Source organism: Rousettus aegyptiacus, unplaced genomic scaffold, assembly GCF_014176215.1.
Source record: "Rousettus aegyptiacus isolate mRouAeg1 unplaced genomic scaffold, mRouAeg1.p scaffold_m13_p_8, whole genome shotgun sequence".
NCBI lineage: Eukaryota > Metazoa > Chordata > Mammalia > Chiroptera > Pteropodidae > Rousettus > Rousettus aegyptiacus.
Genome location: NW_023416311.1, coordinates 78,531,108 through 78,550,089, shown reverse-complemented (window position 1 = coordinate 78,550,089; position 18,982 = coordinate 78,531,108). Strand labels below are relative to the sequence as shown.

Below are 18,982 nucleotides of genomic sequence, written 5' to 3'. Positions count from 1 at the left end.
CACCTAAGCTCTTCAAAGAAGAGAACACATCGGAATAGTCAGTGCAACAAATATCGTGGAAGGCTGCACTGGCTACGATTTAAATTTTGTGCTTACTGTTGAATTTATTTTTAATTAATGATGAATTATGTGAGCCCAAAATCTAACAGCAAAAAATAAATAAAAAACAAAAACAAAAAAACAAAAAAAAACTAAAATATGAATTTAGAAATAGTACTTAAAATTTTCCTGAGCTTTACTCATTTCCAAATAAGTTTTTAATTGTTTTAAAATAGCCTGTGTGTGTGTGGGGGGGGGGGGAGAAGTTCAGACATCAGTAAAGTTAGAAGAGAGGTTCTGAAGAAAAAACAAACCCTACTCCTGAGTACTGCAGTCTAGGCAAAAATGGACAACATGACATCTTTTGCAATGGGGAAATTTATTCTAGTTCTGTATTTTGCATTCCTTGAGAGCCACCCACAGCCTTTCTTTTCCATTAGAAAAGACACTCTGACCACTGATATAACACACTCTTGCTTTGGAAAAAATAGTGGGGAACCCTGATTTTATTCTGGTTCATACAAGAAAAGGAGTAGTTGGGAACTTCTTTCAATATTGCAAAAGTATTTCTTAATCTTTGACTGCAATGATCTTTGACTAAAGAGGAAAAAAAATGGATCAATGGTAGAAAAGAAAACATTAGACTAAATGAGTAGAATAGCACAAGAAAAGGTCTCAGCCCCTTTTATGTTCATAAAACCTTCCTTGAGGTGTTTTCCAAAACTTCTTGGCAGTCTAAAGTGGGCTGTCTTTAAAAGGAATGCAACAACAAACATCATTCATCAATGTTAGGTAGGCTTTGGCATGGGTTCTGAAAGGTATAGGATAAAACCTCGGTTTTGGCATAAATGGGCTGAAGGTTGTTCTTCTCATAACCTGGGGTATGCTAAAAGATAGAAGTTTGAAAAAAGAAGGCATGTTCACACAGGAAAGGAAAGCAGATATAACTGGAATGGTTCATAATGGTAGAAACAAACTAAAGCTATATTTTTTGATGGGGGGGGGGTTGCAAATTCATTTTATCATTTTTCAATAATAACACCATGATTTAACTTAGGGAAACCACACTTCCCCATCACAGGACTTTGGGGTATGACCTTACCCTAGTCACAGTGATTGGCCCACTGGTGATCATACGGATCTACGTGAGTTCATTGAGATTCAATCCTGAGACTTTTATTAAAACAATTAGAATAGACAAGCTGTCATTCCGCCGAGGTTGCTGTAGCAATAGCATGTAAACCTCATGGCAAAGTATATAAGTTGGTGGCAAGGTTATATGCATGGAATTTGCTTCAATGAAGCTCGTTCAGAGAAAAACTGAGTTGTGTGATAGAGAAATGGTCCCAACAATATCTCTGAAGTCCTGGATCCAGACTGACCCTCTGGGTTTTTCAGTGATATGATGCATTTAAATTGGATCATTATCACTTCCAACCAGTGAACAAAATCCATGCCTGACACAATACATGGTAACGTATCAAGGAGACAAAGTAACGAAAAATTGTATGGAAAAAATTACACACCTCAAAGATCATAGTAAATTATCGAAATGAGAGTATAATCAACCTATGAACCCATTCTCTGCTGTGAGACCAGCAGTGACCTTTCAGAATGATGATCCCAAACCCTCAGTCTTGAGTCACAACAATATTGCCGGCTCTGCCATACACAGGCACTCTGTGGGCCAGTGTAAAATTGAGATTACAGTTCAGCTGTGGAGATGATATATTATAATTTAAGCAGTTGCATAATGGTTTAAATGAGTATGAACCAAAAAGAAGTTACACAGACAGCAAAAGTTAGAGACATCCTGCTGTGAACTGACACAGCGTCAAAGAAAAATTCCCTTAGTCAATCAGTTGTTTAATAAGTTCCTTCTAATCATTCTTGCATTAGTCATTTTAAGCCTGGATTTTTACAAATAGGATCTATAACCAACTGTTTCTAACACTGTTAACTATAAAAAAGCACCGCCTTCACATTTAGGTGCACAAAAGGCTCAGTAGGATATGTAAATTTAAATTGCTTCAATTAAAGGAGTTTTAAGCAATTGCGATATAAAGTTTAGTAACACTAAGACAATGAAATACTATGGGAAATATTTTAAAATAGCAGTAGCTATTAAGCAATACTCTGGCTATCATTATGGTTCTGTTCTCAAGACAATAATTCAGTCACTGACAGGGGTGCAAGCAAGTTATACTAAACCTTTGAATAAAGGAATAATCTTACTTTCTTATAACTTTTAATCCTTTCAAGTCTCTAGTTAATTCTTTTTGGATTACCAAGAAGATCAGCAATAGTTTTCCTGGCACTGAGGTTTTGCTTTTAGTCAAACGTGACAGTCCATCTATTCCTGCAGTTCTATTCCTTAGCCTCACGTGTTAGTAAATCCAAATTTAGGAGCCAGATCAAAGGTGTGCTCTTGAGACACCAGCAGACGTGTGACGTTTCAGGGCCAGTACTCTAGACCTCGGTCAGGCACTGCCCCTTTCTACAGACACATTCCAAAGAGAAATACTACAGATGTTTTCAACCACTTGTGTGCAAAATTGGGTAAAGCAGGTTATTTCACAAAGATCCAGGAAGCATAATTATTACTAAACATTTTTGTAGAAGTCAGTATGATACAAACTATTCATAGACATAAAGAAGCCTTAGACTCAGCCCACAGAATAGAAAAGGTAAACTGAAATCTGATCTATGGAACTAATATATTTTCAAGTTTCTCTCCAAGAAATTAAGAGTACCAGGGCAGAGTGAGACAGAACAAATAAAATTATTTAAAAGGTCTTCAGAGACTAAGCAGAAAAACCATAAAAGTTTAATAAAGGCTTGGAAATCAAAATAGTGAACATGTGCAAATGTAGCAGTTGCCATACCACTAATAGAAAAAATTACTGAAAATCGAAGGAGGGGGTATTAAATAATTCCAATTATTCCTTAATACTTGCAGAAAAGTATTTCTGAAATTCAACTAAAAGATCAGAACCTATAAAAATACCTCAAAGCAAAATCTCATGGGAATAATATTAGCAAGAAACCATGCATATCAGATATAGTTATTGTAGTCTTAAAGGATAACAGTAGAAGGCGGCCATGGCTACACACACACACACACACACACACACACACACACGCACATTCCAAGAACAAGTCACATCCTTGTGATCCACTTGTGTCATTCATTCCAACAAATTAATTAAGTCTACTAAGTAATATGTATTTTGCTATGCATTTGTAACTCTATAATACCCATCTAATATTAAAACTTCAGTGGTTATTATTTTTCTTAAAGCTGTCAGGTTCCCAGGGCCACTAGATAGAGACATAGTTCTTGAACTAGTGATTCCAAAGTTTAGGATTTTATGGAACAATAAAAATTTGACATTAAAATACTACTTTGAGATTAATATAGGAGTTACAACATTTTATTTTTTAAATTAAAAGCATCACAACATAATTGTTGAATAACTTTTTTTTTTTTTTAAGAAAGGGAAATTTTAACAACGTAAATTAGAAAGGTCGGACTCTTAAAAGAAGAGAAGGCAGTTTCCCAAGGAATAAAAGCTGTGGTCTTTAAATACTTTTTCTAGTTTATTCACTCTTCTACTTTCTGGGACTTTAGTTATGCATATTTTACTATACTTAATAGGGTCTCACATTTCTTTGAGATTCTGTTTATTTTCCAACCTTTTTTCCTCTGTTATTTAGAGCATTAATCTCAATCAATATATCTTTACTGATTCTTTCTTCTTCTAAGTCAAATCTTCTGTTGAACCCCTCTAGTAAATTTTTATTTAGGTTATTTTACTTTTCAGCTCTAGAATTTCTATTTGTTATTTTTATTAATTTCTATTTCTTTATTTACATTCTTTATTTGATGAAATACTGTCATCATACCTTTATTTATTAAAGCAGTTTCCTTCAATTCATTGAATATATTTATAAGAATTGTTTTGACATTTTGTCTGCTAAGTGTGACATCTTGGTTCTCTCAACTACAATTTCTCTTGCTTCTTTTATTCCAGTACATGAATCACACTTTCCTGTTTCTTTGCATGCCTCATAATTTTTTTTGTCAAAAACTAGCTATTTTAGACAATATATCTCAACAACTCTAGATACTAATTTCTACACCCTGGGGCTTTCCATTGTTACTTGCTTATTTAATTGTTTAGAAACTTGGCTGGACTATTTCAGTGAAGTCTGTTTCCCTTGCAGTTTGCAGCCTCCGATGTCACTCTTCGGAGGGCACAGCCTTGGCTCTTCCTCTTTGACTGTCTCTTTCCCTGACCCGTTAAATTCTGTGACTCTACTGGTGAATACTTGACTATTAGCTGCTGCTAATTGTGGGCTGGTTGCTCTATTGTTTTCAACAAGACCCTGGGAGATAGGTTGCTCTACAGTCAGATTTAATTAAATTTGATCACATTCCAGGAGTAGTATTTGAGACTAGGTTTTGAGGCTTGTTGCAACCCCAGAAGTACTCTTCTTAGCTATCTCTTTCTCTGGTACTCTGTTATACTTCTAACTGGCCTACAATTTATCAAGCAGCCTCGTCTAAATTGCTTGATACCAAAATCTTCATTTTTTTCAAAAGCACTCTTAGGCTTGAACATCCTCACATTCTGTCCTAAATAAAGTCAGTTCCTTTGGGAAGAACCATGGAGTTTTCTGTCTTATAGGCTGCCCCACCCCCTGGAAAAAAAAATTTGTACCACTGCTCTGGTTCTAGGGTAAGTGGTGGTGGCCTATTTCTCTCAGAGTAGCTCCTGCTTTGCAAGCAGGGTACTGACCAGGGACAGGAGCCTCTGGTCTTCTAGGCTTACCTTTCCTGGTGTGGAGCCTCTGTCCTGTGAGCAAGCTGGTTGAGACAATGGGTTGTTGGTGCCCATTGTCTTTGGTCTGCTATCCCTAGAGAATGAATGGGAGCCCCAGACCTCTAAGTCCTCTTTCCTGGAGTTTAAAACGCAGACGTGGGGAGAGGGATTAGAAATGCTGGTGACCTGACCCTCTAGAGGAGATGCTGTAGCCCTAGGCTGGAATCTTGGAGGACAGGGGGCCCCAAGTTTTTGACTGCAACAACCTGGAGCTTGTGGAACAGAGGGAAAGGGAGTGGGTCATGGCTTAAAATGCATAAACTCTAGCTACTGTAACCTCAATCTGGTATATTTTCTTAAATAAATGTTTCACCATTTGCTGTATGCCCTTAGGACAATTTCCATACTTAAATGGTTAGGTTTTTAAAATAATTTTTACCAGTTATGGTTATTTCACCTAGGATCCAGTCCACTCATGCTGCTATTTCAGAAGTTGATCATGAGGTTTTTTTTTTCCTTATTGTGCTATAGACTGTTGAAAAATTTATAACAACCCCTGACTCTTTCCATAGACTGGCATTTATGAACCAAAGCCTAATAAATTATATTACATTTTCCAAAGACAGACAACTTCTTAAAGAAAGCTCTAAATTAGAATTCCCTCATTTTAGTGTTCATGACAATCACTAGGAGAGATTTTTAAAAGTTTAGACTCCAATCTCTAAGTAAGCAATTCTAATTTATGAGGTCTGAGGTAAGGCCAGAGACCCAGCACTTTAAAAAAGTTCTTTTCAAAAGTCAATATGCAAATGAATCATCTGATCACCTGGGATATGTTCAATAAAATTTTTATTTTGAAAAAATTTAAAATTACATAACGATTGCAAGGATAGTACAGAGGATTCTCACATACTCTTCACCTAGCTCCCCTAATATTAACATCTTACAAAATAACTCCGGCACTTTGCCAAAATTAAGAAATTAACATTAATATGATACTATTAACTATAAACTTTATTAGGATTTCACCATTTTTTCCTACTAATGTCTTTTATCTACTTCAGGATACCACATTGCATAGCATTTAATCCAGGATCTTATTAACATGCAGATTTCTGCATTTTCTATAATATCTTCAAGTTTATTATGATTAGTTACATGTATATTGAAACTTCTTTAAATTTGTTGAAACAGAGGGCTTTTTTTCCACTAATGAACCTCTAGTTAATTATGCAGCCTCTACTTGGGGATATAAATTGTCTCTAAATTTTAGAATGTAAGCCAGAGTGACAGCCTGGATCCCTCTCCTCATCTCTTATTCTAAACTCAATGATAAGCAGTCATCACATATTCTTTGAGCATTAGCATTTCAAGGATTTCTAGAAGGCCACTTAGTCCAATACTCTTGGCTCACAGAAAGGGAATCTGAAACTCAAAGAGGAACAAGACTTTGATCAAAGTCAAATGGCGATTAGGCTCCAATCCACAATTCTCATTTTACCACATCATCTCCAACTGTCTCAATGTTTTTAGACTTTGAGAATGCAAATGCTTCCTTTATATGTTGTGACATGAACTATTTTAATGCAACAAAAAACAGCTTACTAGCATGCCTTTAGCCTTATTATTAAAACTTAACAGTTTATTATATTTCTCTCTTTTTTAAAGGAATAAACCAATTCATCCCCATATAAGTAGGGTAAATTTATTTTTGACAGAAGTGAAAAAGCAATTCAATGGAAGTATAGCCTTTTCAACAAATGGTGCTGGGGCAACACATGTGAATATCCATAGGCAAAAAAAATTTCAAAAAGAACCTTGACCTAAATCTTACCCTGTTTATAAAAATTAACTAAAAATAGATAGTAGACTTAAACATAAAATGTAAAAGCATAAAGTTTTAGAAGATAACAGGAGAAAATATTCAGGACTTGGGCTTCATGAAGTATGGAATGACACCAAAAGCATGATTTATAAAAGAAAAATATCAATAAATTACACTTCCTCAAAATTAAAAATTTTTGTTTTGTTAAGGATCATGTTAAGAGAATGAAAAGACAATCTACAGACTGAAAAATATTTTTAAACTAAGTATTAGACAGAACTCATATCTATAACTTAAAAAAAATCTTCTCTCAAAACTCAATAATCATAAAACAAACAGTCCAATTAGAAGATGGTCAAAACAGATAAGACAATTCACAGAAGAGGATATATGGGTGACAAGCATATGAAAAGATGTTCAACATCACTAGCCTAAAGTCCTCCAAAAGATGTCCATATCTAATCCCCAGATCCTGGGAATATGTTACATTACATGGTAAAAGATAATTAAGGTGGCAGATGGAATTAAAGTTGCTATTCAGCTGACCTTAGATAGAGCAATTATCCTGGATTATATGCGTGGGCCTGATATAATTGCGAGATACCTTAAAAGTGAAAACACAAGGCAGACTCTTCTGAATGACCTGACATGAGGAAGACCCATCCCACTTTTGATGCATTTGAAGATAGGAGGCAGCCATGAGTGAAGGAAACCGATTCTCCCCTAGAGCGTCCAGAAAGGAACACTTGCTGCCAACACCTTCATTTCGGCCCAGTGAGACCTGTGTCAGACTTTTGATCTATAAAACTATAAGATAATAAGGCTGTGTTGTTTTAAGCTACTAAGTTTATTGTCATTTGTTACAGCAATGGTAGAACACTAACATATTATCCATTAGAGAAATGCAAAGTAAAAATATGATATCACTACCCACCTATTAGAATAGCTAAAATTAAAAATGACAATACCAAATACTTGTAAAGAAACAGAAAAACTGTATATCTCATAAACTGTTGGGAGATATAAAACAATATAGCCACTCTGGAAAACAGTTTGATAGTTTTTAAAAATAAACATGTATTTACCTTATGACTCTGGGGCATTTATCCCAGATAAATAGAACTTTATGCCTGCACAAAAACCTATCTGTAACTGTTCACAGCAGCTTTATTTGTAATAGCTCAAAACTGAAAAGACCAAATTGTCCCTCAATAGTTGGATGGCTAAAAAACTGTGATATATCCATTTCATAAAATGCTATTAAGCAATCAAAAGGAATGAACTTATCATAACAATTTGGTTAGATCTCAAGGACATTACATTGAGTACAAATATCTTTAAAGACAATTTTAAAAAGTCACATACTATATAGTTCAATTTATATAAAATTCTCAAAACAACAAAATTTTATAGAAATGGGAAACAAGTTAGTTGGTTGCCAGGGATTAGGGACCATAGGGGAAAGAGAGTGGGTGTGACTAAAAAAAGCATAGCACAGGGACATTTCTGTAGTGATAAAGCTGTTTAAATCTTTTTTCTTTCTTTAAAAGATTTTCTTTATTTTCAGTTAGAATTGACATTCAATTTTACTTTATATTATTAGTTTCAGGTGTACAGCATAGTGGTTAGATATTTATATAATTATGAAGTGATCCCCCCTGATTAGTCTAGTACCCACCTGGCACTATACACAGTTATTGCAATATTGTTGACTATATCCTCTTTACATCTGTACTTTACATCCCCTTGACTTTTCATAACCACCAATTTATACTTCTTAATCCCTTCACCTTTTGTACCCATCCCTTCAATCCCTTTCCCATCCAGCAACCACCACTTTAGTTTGTTCTCTGTAACTGTGAGTCTATTTCTGTTTCATTCGTTCCTTTATTTTGTTCTTTAGATTTCACATAAGTGAGATCATATGGTATTAGCCATTCTCTGTTTGACTTATTTCGCATAGCATAATACCTTCCAGGTCCATCCATGTTGTTGTAAATGGTAAGATATCATTCTTTTTTATGGTTGAGTTATAATCAATTGTATATATGTATTATGTCTTCTTTACCCAATCAATGGTCTATTGATAGGCACTTAGATTGAGATGATGGTTACACAGATCCACATATGTGACAAAATGGCAAAGAACTATGTAAACACACATTGGACCAATTTCAAACTCCTGGTTTTGATATCATTTTATGTTATGTAAGGTATAATCACTAGTGGAAATTGGATGTAGGGTAAACAGAATATCTCTATCATCTTTGCAACTTCCTGTAAATCTCTAATTATTATCAAATAAAGAGCTGGAAAAAAACATTTTAGACAGAGTTGAAGCTCTAGCATGCCCCTCCCCCTCTGATCCCACTTTCCTTGTTTTCTACCTCCCTTCACAGAAGTATCCTAAAATTAGCATTTAGAAGTTCCATTTTCTTTTAATTATTTTACCACCTATGAATATATTCTTTGAAAAAACAGAATGTTGTTTTATATGTTCTAAAATGTATAGAAATGATATATCACATTAACTTTTTTGCAGCTTGTGTTTATATTTTTGCTAATTTTTATGTTGTTGAGATAGAGTTTATGCATTTTACCTGTTGTACAATACTCTACTTTATGAATATACCACTCTATATTTGTACTTTCTTCTACCAATGGACATACAGAACTTTTTCCAGTATTATGTCATTACCAAATAATGTCAAAATAAGCATCCTAGTGTATGTCTCCTGGTGAACACGTATAAGCATGTTTCTATGATATATACCTAGAAGTAGGATTTCTCCTTTAGGATATGTATTTTTTTAAAATTTACTAAATAATGTCAACCTGCTTTCCCAGTCGGTTGTACCAATTTATTCTTCCACATCATTGTCAATATTTGGTATTTTCCGACTTCAGTTTTCACTAAACTAACTTCTATAAGTTTTTTATTTGTTTCATTTGCATGTATCTGATTATGCAAGTGAGACAGAGTATTTGTTTTATCAGCCATTCTTATTTCTCTTCTGTAAATTGTCTATATTGACATATGTTTCTATTGGGTTGAATATTTTTATATTTACTTATATTCATTTGTAAATTCTAATTTTTATTGCTTATATGCATTATAAATACCTTCTAGTCTAAAACATCTTTTTTTCATATTGCTGGAATAATTTGTTGTAAGAATTTTTTTTGTTTTCATATAATCAATCATTATTTATCTTTATAGTTGGTGTTACAATGTCTTGTTTAAGAAACCCTTTTCTACTGGGTGGTCATAAATTCTTATACACTCTTTTCTAAAGGTATAGATTCTTTTCTTTTAACTTTTACACCTAAAGTCCACCTGGGATTTAATTTGTATATGATGTGAAGAAGGGATCTTATTATGTTTATTTCCCCCATATGAATAGCTACTATTCCATTTATTGGATCCTTTCCACACTGATCTGTAATACATTCTAAGTCATATATGGGCCTATTTCTGAACTTGGTATATTTATTTATTGCTGCTGCACTATTCCAAAGTCTTCATCATTATGCCTTTACAATAACTCTTGATAATGTGATATGACTAGTCTCTCCAACTTCAAAATTTTATTGGTTATTACCAGCCTTTAATGCTTCATACACACTTTTGAATTAGCCTGTCAATTTTCCCCAAACAAACAAATGACAACAACAAAAAACTAACCCCTGTATGAGCTCTTATTAGGATTTATAAACTAATATAGGAAGAACTGAATCTTTATAATATTAAGTGATCCTACTTCAAACATGGTATATCTCTCATTTATTTACATCTTGAGTCTTAAATAAAATTTTGTTATTTTATCATAAAGGACTTGCACATTTTTTGTTAAATTTATCCCTATATGTTTCTAGTTTTTATTGATAGTATTCACGGTATACACTTTTAAACTGAATTTTCTAATATTTTATTGATGGTATATACAGAGATGGTTTATTTTACAGCCAGTAATTTTCCTAAATTTTTGTATCTTTTCTAATAATTTTTCTGTAAAGTCTCCTAATTTTGAAAATCATATTAACTATGGTTAATGACAATTTGATTTCTCCTTTTTCTTTCCTTTTATCTTTTATCTTTAGTTACTGCACTGGTTAGAACTATCAGTTAAATATAAACAGAAGTTGGAGTCATTCTTTTCTTGTTCCAGATGTAAAAAAGTTATTTCTAATGTACAACTACTAGCTATACTGTTTCTAGCTTTTTAATGATTTTTTCCTTGCTGAAGCCTGCAAAAGGTTACTTTTTTTATAATCTTTTCAGAGGACCAGCTATTGATTTTGTTTAATATTTTATTAATAGCTACTTTTATTATTTTCTTTATTTTACTTTGTTTGCTCTTTTTGCTTTTTAAATTCTTGAATTGAATGCTGGGCTTATTAACTTTATTCTTTTTTCCTCTCTAATATAGGAATTTAAATATGAAACTCTTGTTTTAGACTTAACTACCATTTTTGTTGCTTCCTGTATGTTTTGTTATGTATTATTTTAATCAAAATTAACATTCAGTTTTAAATATTTTTCAAGTTTCCTTATATTTTTGTTTTGATACATGAGTTGTTTGACAGTGTTGTTACTAATTTTTATATCCATCTGGAATTTTTTTGTTGTCTTTTTGCTTAACATTTTAATTTAACTGCATAACAGATACTATATCTTGCCAATTCTTCTTATTCTTTCCTTTTAAAATACTTAGTAAGTGCTCACTAAATTTTCTCATTCTCTCCAATATGTCTCTTAACTTCTTATTCATATTTTCTATTTTTTTCTCTTCAGTTCATTCTAGTTGGTTTCTTCAAATTAACTCAAATTCGAATCAATTACAGTTGACTATTTCACTCTTAAGCTATATCTGCCATGTTTAACCTATTTGATAATCTTTTAATTTCAATTAGTTTTTTTTAGTTTTAGCATTTCTATTTGTTTCTTTTTTTGCAAATCTAATTTTTATAATTTATATTATATGTCTTTATCATGTTCAAAATTCTTATTTTGTGCTCTTTATAAAATAATCTGGCTTTTTGCTGTGTTTTATTACTCATGCTCATGGAGGATATTGTCCTATGTTTTATAATTTTAGGTTCTAACTTTAGGTTACTCTTTAGAAGAAATTTATGTGTAGGAAAATTGTGAAATGTGTTTTAATAGCTTTCTCCTTCCCAAGAAGTTTACAACACATTCTGCCAGATGTTTCAGAGTTATGAGCAGCCTGGAGATCTTTTGAGTTAATTTCTCAGGTTATGATTTTTTTCCCCCATATTACACAAGTAGTACAGATTCAAATCTCAAACCCAAATGAGGTATAAATTCACAGTGATATGTCTTTGAAGGAAACATTATTTTCTAAGACATAGCTTTCTTGTCTCTTCTGTGTTGATAGAAATTTTTTTCTAGAGCCTTCCATTCAAAGGTCACAACTTTGCGCTGAAAATCTCTGTTCCAATCCACAGAGTCTCAATTTTTCACCTCCACATAATGGTTAAAACTCAAGCCTTTGATTTAGGAAGACCAATTACATTCTTCCAAGGGCAGCAGAGCATCAGTTTATATGTTTATTCCTGAGGTTTTCAATTCCATCTTTATTTCTGACCTAAGGTGATGACCTATTTCCTTTTGAGATCAGATGTGCATGAAAGAGGTTGATTATTTTATTGCACTTAGCAGTTCTAAGTGTTTGTCCAAGGCACAATATTATCAGCCATGTTTCTAGAACTAGAAGTAAAAACTAACTTGTCTTCTCTAGTAAAAATCAACTTATATCACAGTTGGCAAGCTGAATTCTTTTAACTTACCAATTGGGAAACTATTTTAGTTCAGAAGTGTTTTATCCAAAACTCGTGTTATCATTCTTGGTCCCAGTTTCAAGTAACCATATGGAAAAATATATAATTAAGGTCAATACATAGCCCAGAGTTACAAATTGCGCCACATGGATCCAAATAAGTCTTTCAATTTTCTGGCATCTCTCAGAAGATCTTTCAGTCACATTTTTCTCCAATGTCTAAGCACAGGTCATTTCTCATACAAGTTTTTTCTCCTCACTATCAACAAACTGTACCAGTTTTTCTTCTTACTTTCCATTCATTCAGTATAGCTTTTCTAAGTTCCTGCTTTATCTTAGAAACTAAGATATTGCCCAAAACAAAACTAACAGGGTTTAAATCCCAGTCAGTGCAGGAAAAGAATAAATTAATATATTTTAGATTAAAAAATGAACACATTAATAAACATACTTTAGGTTAAACTATATGAAATGGACAATATTTGACTGTTCTTGATTTACAAAAAGGTGATTTCATATGATTCAACTTAATAAAATATGACAGGTGGTGATATGTGCTATTAAAAAGAAGGCAGGGTAAGTGGATAGAGTGATGGGGTGGGTGCGAATGTGCCATTTTAAATAGTGTGGCCACAAAAGCCTCTCTTAGAAAACATGTTTGCACAAAGATGGAAATGAAGTTAGTGTGTGGATATATGGAGGAAGAACATTCGATGACAGGGATGTGTATGTGGAGAGGTTCTGAGAATGGAGTGCATATGGCATATTCAAGAAACAGAAGAAAAGCCGAGGGGTCTGAATGAATTAAATGAGTATAAGAATGAAGCAAAATGAGGCCAGAGAGGTGGCAAGAGCCAGCCCAGGAATGCCATTAGCCACAATGAAACTTTCTATCTCACTGGTAGTAAGATGGGACGTCCTTGCAAAATTCAGACAGAGGAATGGCAAAGCATGACTAGTGTTTTCAATGGTATAGAGGCCAGTGTCCAGAAGGCAGAATGGACATAGGGAGCTTAGTTAGGAGACTATTGCATTAGCCCAGGAGTGAGACCGTAGTAACGTAGACTTAGGTGGTAGCAAACGAAATAATGAAGAAAGGCTGGGTATTCATAATGCTTTCATGACTCTTTTAACCTTTCTTTTTCAAAGCATATTTGTTGCATCAATGTCTTATCCCCAAACAAGTACATTTTCAAGCTCTCATATCCTTACTTTGGTTGATCCTGGTGTCAAAATCATCTTGCCTGCCTGCTGCTTGATTCTAATAAGAAACTTCTAGATTGTCCGACATTCAACACCCACAAAATCTACATTTGCATGTATCATAGCCTAACACATCTGCATCACCACTTTTATCTCTAATCATTCTCAAGACAATGGTATCGTACCTGATTAAGGAGGAGTTGGCATTCAGTATGCAAGAAGCATCACCAAAAAAAATGAACATGTGGCTCCAGAGGCTACCACCATGCTTCTGTCTCTTCCTGTGGACGATAACTGCTGGGTGGGCTGGGTCACAGCAGGAAACAGTCATTCAGTCCACTGTGATGCAAGGAGGCTTCTCTGAGCAAGAAAATGCCTAAACCTATCCCTGCAGCTGGGCCCCTTCCTAAGAAGCTTCTATGCTTTGCAACTCCCCAAAGAGGAAGTTGTCTAAGGGGGTTACAACCCTAAAAGGGAGAAGGTGACCACAGCTTAAGTGCATGTGAATGCAACTTCTGTAACTTCTGGCCCCATTTCCCCCTCATACCCACAAACACAAAGGGCTAGGTGCATTCTATTAAATATTTAGGGCAAAGTAATAAGTAACTAGCTAAGCAAGGTCAATACCAGGTCACAATGAAATAGCAGAAACCTAGTTTCTGTCTTTCAGTGCAATGTGTCATTCAAGAATAAAGCATAAAAAATGTTTATAAAATATAATTAGTCTAAGAGGACAAGTCATGTCAAAATCATTTATCAACATATCTTATGTTAAAAAAAAATACTAAAGTGTAGCTTGCAAGAGACATGCAAACAGTCTAAGGAGAGAATATGACATTAAAATATCACTAAAATACTGCTCAGCTATAAGAATTCACACACTTAAGATTTAACAGCACAGACCCTATACTGGGTCACAAGAAATAGTATTAAATGAATATTTCAAAACCTATTTTCTGAAAAGGCATTTTGCAAGTGTATAACTAGGCACACCTTTTTTTTTCTGAGGAAAAAAAAAAACTTCGTGAATTGGAACAAGAAAACAAATCAAAACATATTTATCACCCTGGTCTCTCCTCTATTTGTAAATAAAGCAGAAGCTACACATTTTAGTAATCAAGAAAATTAAGTTAGATCTGAAGCGATGATATTTAAGACCACCAAGGCTGAAAATTACAGGCCAAATTCAACCTGCTATCTAAAGCATTTATGATGCCATATAATGTAAAAGAAATTTGAAATAACTATCAAAAATTTTGCTAAATGACCTTTCTTTGAATTTCATTGCTTAAAATGCTCTTCTGCTAAAATTTTGAAGTTTCTTGCAATGCTACGTATACTCTCTGAGCCCCCAAACTGAAAACCTATCTTTTCTATAAACACCAACTCTACCATCAAACACAATGATTTTTCTTAAAATTATTCCTCACAGCATGGATATTTTTGTTTGGAAAAATAAACACGTATTATTTTATTTTTAAAAAATATCTAATGCAAATATGGTAACCTATTTTAATTTAATGGTGCTTAGTGGTAGATATCCAGAACTTTATTGTTCATTCTGTACTTTCGTATACTTGAAACATTTTATAAGATTTTAAAATTTAATCTGCATTATTATTTTAATTTTTTTCTTTTTTTCCACCAGCTTTATTGAAAGCATGGATTTTTTTTAACTTATAAATTATCATTCATGCTTCCTAATACTATGCAAATGATATAACAACATTGAAGAAAAAAAATTATTTTTTAGTTTGGAAGTTCATTGCACATAAAAGCATGCTCTTCTGATAAGCCTGTGTCAGGTCCCCAGTCCTTGATCAGTGAAAATAAGCATTTCTAGAGGCAGACTAGGACACATCACCAAGCATGCAATAGTCTGGGTCTGGCATGGCTCTAAGAAGCAAAAACTTGCACAGAGGTGACCTTGTGTCCCTTTTCGATCTAATAACTTCAATTATTTCCAAATACTGAGATTAGATTAATATCAAAGCTAAAAATGTATGGAGGGATGGAGAATATGACATTAATATACTTTTCAAACAAAGATATATATTTTTCTCACTTACAAATAAAATGTCTTCTTATTTAAAAATTTCACTCCGGTTTGGACAATCAATATTCACAATTCCACAGCTCACTTTATATATGTATTGGGTCAAAGATCAGCTAAAGACTCACTGCAGCTCATTTACTTAGGTTCTCTCTAATAATGTTTCTAAAAAGCTGAAGTTCTAAATGAGGAAAGCCTTTGAAATGTATGGTAAACTGGAGTCATTAGGCTTTGGGGAGCATTGCAAGACCTTTGAAATATGGTGGTGGTAAAGGTATGATTATGGACTGATAATGAGACATATGGAAATGAATGATGCTACAGCATTCGATCTTTTAGTTTGAAGATTTTACTCCTATGGAAAGAGTAGAGAATTGGAGCAGTATCTAAGAGATCAGTAACCACTCAGAAGAAAAGTAGTTTACTCAATCCCTCTGGCTTGTCCCTTTTTTTCCTCATGGATCCTATCAGTAAATTATAAATAGTGCTTACACAATTCCTAGACTCTGTTTTTCATCCTATGCCACATTTCAGAGTAACAGCTTTAGGAAAAATATATATGAACCATAGTGAGATTTTGATTTCTACTACTTGGAACTTGACTAGAACATTGAATAGACTGGATCGCGTTTTGGTGATTGTACACATCACTGGATTAGCAATGCTTTGAGAACCCAATAATCGCTGGGCTGAGAAAAAAACAACTCACCAGCACCTAGGTCACTATGTGTTATGAACGGCAACTAAAAAACCAAAGGACATTAGCATCCAAAGCCAATTTATTGAAACTAATCAGATGGCATAAAGATAACCAGAAAGTGTCATGTTTTGCTGATAGCAGTTTCTCTGCAGGATTCAACCATTTAATTTTTAATCTGGACTCCTAAAGCAAAGGCTCTTTGCACCTTGCCCCAGAGATTCTGAGTAAATGCATTTTATTTTTAACACATGTTCCTTCTTGACACAGGGTTCCACAAATACGAAGGAACGAGTCATTCCCCAGGCATGCTAGGAGTTGTTGCTGTCTCTTCCCTCTTCCTGCAGAGCAAGCTATTTCACTTGGCCCTAAAAAATGGGTATGTCAAAAGATTTTACTTGTTTTGAAACCTTAGGTTGGGCTTTTTTTTTTTTTTTTTTTGATAAATTAAAGGTTCTTCAGAGTTCAGAGTCCATCTCAATTTTATAGTAATGAGCTATCCTATGAGAAAGAAAAAAAAAATCTCAGGTGGTGTTTTTATTAAAAACTCTGTTATTACTATTCTAGCAAAAGAATTGATTGTAAAGAGAAAAGGCACACCATCTTAATTAATATTATTCACTTATCTTCACAGATGCTCAGATAATACATCTGACATGACTAGAATTAGTACTAAAGTCAAGGGTATTATATCAAAATGATAAAAATGACTTGATGGTTTCTAAAACAATAATTCAAAATGGGTTTGTCAATATTTCAGAAACTATGTATTCCAGATAAACCTGTAATAATGGGACATTGTAAAAAGAAACCTGACTCAATGATAATTTATTCACAGAGCTATATGGTGTGATTAAGTGCTAATTCAACAAGGCTACCAATGTATTATACCTATAAAATCTTTCATACTTCTATAAATGATCCTTAGAAGAGTATATTTTTGACATACCTCTTCTTTTTACATGCTTCTAAAATGATATTTTAGCCAGGGATGACTAGACACTATCCCTTTCTTCTTGGCCTAAGATCCTGTGACAACTACAGAGTTCTGGGTTTAACCAGAAATGTCAACATTATATTAAGAGACAAAAATAGATTTCTTCCTATCATGCCTCTGTTATAGGATTAAGATGCCCAGGTCATGCTCTTTTATACATATGTCAGTATCCCCAGTCTCCCAGGAAACACAACCGGAAATGTATTATTCTGTGGTTATTCAAAGATGCTCTCTCACCCAGCCCTGCCTTTAGGCAAGTGAAGCATTAGTTATTCTATTTTACAGATGAAAGAAGTAATTCCTGGAGCATTTTTGCTGTCAGAACTCAGCTTGCTGTCCTTCCAACTAAACCCAAAATAACAGTAATTAATAACAATGCACAGAGTTTATACGGTGTCCTTCAATATAATCTTGTAGACATAACTTGCTTGGAGCTGGCAAAATCATGTATAAAATTATGCAAAATGCTTAAAGTTCATGAAGAAAGAGGTAATTGTTAATATCATAGACTATGTCATCATGACATGTAGACATAATCTGATTCATCTAGTAATGAGATGTGTGGTCTCAGAAAAGTCATTAAACCTTTTTTGCCTCATGCTCCTAATCTGTGAAATGGGAATATCAATGATATCGACATTGTACGGTCACTGAAAAGATTAATGAGAAAGTGTACATTAAGCACTTAATGCAGTACCTAGTACATAGTAAATGTTCGGTTAGCACAGCCATTAACGTACAATGAGAGTGTTTACTATCAGACATTGTCCCTCTCATAAAAAAATCTACTGAAAAATAGTAGCATAGTTCTGACATTTTCTAAAAGAGGACTGCTACCTCAATTTCTCCAGCTCAGACAGTGTCATATTCATCCTTTCTCCTTTATGCAAATTTAGTAATCATCCCTTCATATCAGACCATGTCAATCACATCAGCTGAGATTAGGAAGAGAACATATATTTCAACTTTACCAACAGTAATTTATTGAAATAACTCAGAATTCACAGGGAATCCTTCATTTATATATCATAATATTTGTTCATGACTAATTCTTCATTTCCTAAAAAATTTTTCAGTATTTCAAGATATTGGTCTTTGGAATGAATAAGAAGTGGGTTCAAATCCTAACTCTGCTGCTTACTAGCTGTATGGCCTGAGCAACTCACTTCTTCCTGATGAGCCTCAATTTCCTCATTTACAATTAGACATAATTATACCATAGGAAATTGCTATAAGGATTAAATAATTTAAGTTCACAATTAATTGCTTTTTATCAACATTATCATCAAGTCCTCCAGACAAAGCTTGCTTTCAGCAATGATTTATTTCTAGGCCAAGACAGTACCCTATACAACATATTTTCCAACCTGACCTCAGAAAATGATTCCTCAAACATTGCTTCTGTACACTTTTTTACATTTCTCCAAATTCATGGTATCATTTTGAATTATACTGCTGATGTTTAACAAGGTCATCATTTGTCTAGACACATTTATTGTCAAAGAAAGAGCTCACAATTTCAGTATCACATTTCAAATCTT

At 33.6% G+C, this 18,982-nt stretch overlaps 1 protein-coding gene across 12 annotated transcripts in view; it reads right to left on the bottom strand.

The window, feature by feature from the left end:
- The window catches only part of PDE4D (phosphodiesterase 4D), a 1,194,235-nt gene that overhangs the window by 986,452 nt on the left and 188,801 nt on the right, over positions 1-18,982 (bottom strand). The window contains exon 1 of one of the 12 annotated variants that reach the window (XM_036226234.1): positions 13,880-14,192. The exons of the other annotated variants lie outside the window; for them this stretch is intronic. The gene's annotated coding sequence lies outside the window, so the exon portion shown is untranslated. Of the gene's footprint in view, positions 1-13,879; positions 14,193-18,982 lie in introns of those variants that run through there. 12 annotated transcript variants of the gene reach the window in all.